Source organism: Zootoca vivipara, chromosome 7 (assembly GCF_963506605.1).
Source record: "Zootoca vivipara chromosome 7, rZooViv1.1, whole genome shotgun sequence".
Lineage (NCBI taxonomy): Eukaryota > Metazoa > Chordata > Lepidosauria > Squamata > Lacertidae > Zootoca > Zootoca vivipara.
Genome location: NC_083282.1, coordinates 24,943,354 through 24,948,039, shown reverse-complemented (window position 1 = coordinate 24,948,039; position 4,686 = coordinate 24,943,354).

Sequence of the window (4,686 nt, the reverse complement as noted above, 5' to 3'; positions counted from 1 at the left end):
AGGCCGCGGCGGGAGCAGGAGCCGCTCGGTTGTTTCCTGAAGCCGTGGGGCGGCCTCGGGGCGGCTCGGCTGCGGCCTCGGGGAAAGCGTGGGGTCCCGCCGCCGTTCTGCATTTTCTCTCCCGCAGGAAGTTTGCAATCTTCGCTAATCTCTGTACATGCAGGTAAAGGAACAGAGAGTGGCTCGGGAATAATAAATAATATAAAATATTATTATTATTAATCAAGCTTCTTCTTGAAACAGGCCACGCTCCCACCATGGTTGCAAATGGTCCGCTCAAGCATTTCTGCCTTAGCATTGCGGCGCCAGCATTTTGCATACGTCCGAAATCTTGTTTTTCACAGCATATTATTGTTTATATGATGTGATTCTGTCTCCTTCTATGCCATTTGCATCATTAGGTTAGGGCAGGGGGAAGGATACCCACCTGTCATCTTCCTCTGTCCGGCAGATTTGGAATGAAATCTCTCAACCACTGTTGTTTTAAGTTACTTTCGCCCCCCCCCTCTCAAGTGCTGGGGGAAAATCTGTCAAAATCTTTCTACAATTTCTACTTTTTATTAAGTATTTTTATTTACCGTATATTCCAGCGTATAAGACAACTGGGCGTATAAGACAACCCCCAACTTTTCCAGTTAAAATATATTCCAGTTTGGGATATACTCGCCGTGTAAGAAATACAACCCGGCTTATAGGATGACCCCCGACTTTTGAGAAGATTTTCCTGGGTTAAAAAGTAGTGTTATTCGCAGGAATATACAGTATTTACTTGGTTTGGGGGGGGACAAGCTACACCCATGACCACTTGGCTGTTTTGCTGTTTAGCATTTTTTTCCTTTTTTTCCCTAAATGAAGCTCTCGCTCTACCCCACACCCACTCTCACAGTGTAAGAGTGTGGCATGTGCTCCCCTTTAAAAAAATATTGTTCATACATGCCAGGGAGAAAGGATCGGTCTGGTCCAGAGCTTTCCAAACTTTTCATGTTGGTAACACACTTTTTAGACATGCATCATTTCGCAACACAGTAATTTGGTTTTATTAGCAAACTGGAGGTTAAACTAACCCCTTTGCAGCCCCTGGAGGAGCGTGGGGAGCGTTCGCATGACACAACTACACACTGCAGCCGACACAATGTGTTGCGACACACAACTTGGAAAGCTCTGGTCTAGTCCATTGGTTCCTAATTGCTGGTCTGCAGACCCCAGGGGGTCTGCATAGCCCACCCAGGGAGTCTGGGGTACCATTAACTACCATAGAGATCAAAATTTTCAAAAGTAGGGAGTCCATGGATTGGCTTTTGAAAAACGGGGGATCCATCTGCAGTACTTAGCTAATTCGGAACCACTGACCTAGTCTTTTCCTGAAATGGTGTTCATGTAGGATGCAATATGGTACTGGCAGGTTGAAGTAGCACAGTCCAAGGAAATGTTTGGCAAGTCTTGTGACTGTATAATGAGCTGGCTTTTAGCCTCTACCCACTACACTTTCCCAGGGAGTGCAGGAGATGTAGCTGAGCCTGCTAACTAGTATTTGAACAAGGCTAAAATCCTGTGTACATTTTCTTGGGAGTAAGGCTAACAGGACTCTGCCTTCTGAGTGAAACAGAAATGCACAGAAGTGCATGCAGAAGATCATGGAGCCACACATTTTATTGCCTCTTCCAAAGCTTCAGTTTATCCTGAATAAACAAAAGGGAGGTTTGCGCTGTTTTAAGTGCGGATAGGGCTCTGGGGCAATTCTTAGGTAGAAAATGACCTTGCTTGAGGACAGTTGTGAGCATAAGCCTTCCCTGTAAAATTACAAATATTGTAAAAGCTATGTTCCTTCTTGCACTGTAATTTGTTTTCTGTACCGTACATATACCTTTCCACCTTGTAAAGTGAAAAATCAAAACGATGCCTCTACCACCTGCTCAGGACTAGAGCTCTTCTCCCCACAACCCAATTGTCCTACAGAGATGGAAAGAGAGAAATGACACTTCCTTGTGAAGCTGCTGCTCGAGTCAACTTTGCTTCATAGGCTGTGTGCACGTACCTTACCAACTTAAAACTCAGCTAGGTCATTATTTTTCTCAGTTTGAACGTAGTTTTGGGGAAAATAGATGAAAACAAAGTATTTCATAACAAAATAAAAAAAATCCTTCCAGTAGCACCTTAGAGACCAACTAATTTGTCATAGGTAGGAACTTTCGTGTGCATGCACACTTCTTCAGGTGTATCTGAAGAAGTGTGCATGCACATGAAAGCTCCTACCTATGACAACTTAGTTGGTCTCTAAGGTGCTACTGGAAGGATTTTTTTATTATGTTTTGACTGCATCAGACCAACACGGCTACCTACCTGTGAAGTATTTCATAACCATCAACAGGATAGAAATGGATTGTGGCTTACTTTGTGTATACATCACTTCCCAAACCAGTGGTGGAAGTGCATTGGAGGCAAAAGTACACCCTGCGACAATTACATTAAAGCTTAAATGTGTGCAGAATGTGACTACTGTACTGTATTCACAAGAGCCTGGGACTGCTAACTTAATTAACACCTGTAATGCAGAATACTCCCATTAGAAACCCGGTGCAACCATCATAAGTCATTACAATCCTGACCTTGATGGCGGCCCATCAGTTGGACTCATTCATAGGTAGCCTTATACATTGATCAAATAAAAGTACGGCATTTTGCACACTTTGAGAAAGTTATTTGGTCTTCAAATCACCTCAACAAATGGGCCAGTAGAGGGCAGTGTGTCATAAAGCTTTGTGAATATATGGGCTTTAGGAGGAAATCTCAATTTTTAAAACATTTTATTCTTGCTGATTTATGCTCAATGTAACTAAAAACCCTTCTCAGAAATTTGATGGAAATCTGCTGTTTCTGGAATTCCTTGTCATAGTGTGCACCACTATGATGCTTGTAAGACAAACAGATTCTGCAGATAAGTGCAACAACTAATCACGTATTTCTGAGCATCCACACTTGAGTGCTAAAATTGAAACCAATGTTTTCTGCAGTAGCAGATGTGCTCTCCCTGATCTGAAATCTTCCTGATCCTTTCAGAATGACAAGTTTCTCTTTTTATCCCAGCATTGTGAAGCATGGCTGGTGATCCAGATTTACATGAGAAGGGGAACTACTTACTTCCTCTTTATTGCTAGTATTAAATACAGTTTTGCAGCTCTATTCCTGTTTCCTTGGAACTAAATCCGACGTGAGATAAATATGGCTTACCAAATAAAGTGTGCTGGCTTTGATATTTTCAAAGCAAGAGTAGCGATGTTCTGTAAAATAAACCGGCACTCTGATTTTAAATGTCAGTGCATTCATCACACAATAGGTAAAACTTGATCATATTGAACCAAACCTATTAAAAATAAGCCATCTCAATAGCTGAAGTTCTTTAACCATCTTCAAAGGCTGCCTAATGCAGCAGAGAGCATTATGATAGTCAACAAATGCAAACAAACCTCACTGCAGCCAACCACAGACAATAAATCTTTAATAAAAATTATGAAAACAAAAACTGGCAGTCGCCATGTCTGCTGTGTCTCATCAGGGATACTTAGCATATCAGGCCCAGCTAATAAAAGGCCTTCCAGACAGCAGCTCTCCCTGGGAATCCAGAGGTAAAGTTGAGTCCAGCAGTACTTTCAAGCTGCAAACCTGATCTTTACAGGAAAGTGTAACCCTGCCCTTACATAACTTGCCCCCATTCAATTGGTCCTTTGATTCCCCCACTATCATTAGCTCTTATTGGGTTGACCTTAAGGTTATTCACCCTCATCTACAACTGAATGCAAGTACATATTTAAAGACATAGCTGCTTTCCACCTGGATTTGGTGGAAAGGCATCATGCAGGTAGCTACATGCTTTGCTCAGGGACAAACAAGGACGGGCAATGCTGCCCCTGGAACATGTACTGGCAATTCCGTGTGGCCAAAAATTCCCTTTTATACCACATCCCTCAACGTATTTGCAGGAAGCAAGTTCAAGCACATCACAGCTGACAGCTCTTTAAGCTATTTATTGAAAAAAATTAATGTACTCAGTTAAATGAAAGGGGGAAACAAAGATTTGTATGGCACAACTGGGAGCTCTTGAATTTAGGGGGAGAACAGTGGGGGGTGAAACTTGGGGAGAAGGGGGAATTTCATAAAAGGCAAATGGGAACTCCATAGAGGAAATTCAAGTGCAACAGCACAGTTATAGAAAAGCTTGGATGTTTATATTTGAAGGAACAAGGAGCATATTTCTACTTGCTTTACAAAACAATCATAATCCCTGCGCCACACTGCTGAAAGGGGATAGGATGAGGCAAAGGTATCCTTCTGCCAGCAGAGAAGCTCCTTTGGCTGTTATGGAATTATTTATTGCTTCCTCTGTGCTTGCCAAGTGGAAGCTCTCACTGTGTGCCTTTCAAAGCAGAACACACGCTACTACTGATCGGGGTTTCCACCATCAGTAGCCAATCGTAAGGCCACAAAACAAGGCGCTAGGGGTAGAGCAGGGCTGGATCCAAGACTGGGTTGTTTCTCAGAGAAGGACCCGATAGGGCAGGAAAAAACGATGCAAAACAATAACCCCACAATTTTCCACTGTGGCCGCTGCAAGTGGCAAAGCTGCAGATGTGGGCAAAAGGTGTGGTTTTTTTTGTGGTTTTTTTTGTGATATCGATAGGTGTGGTTTGT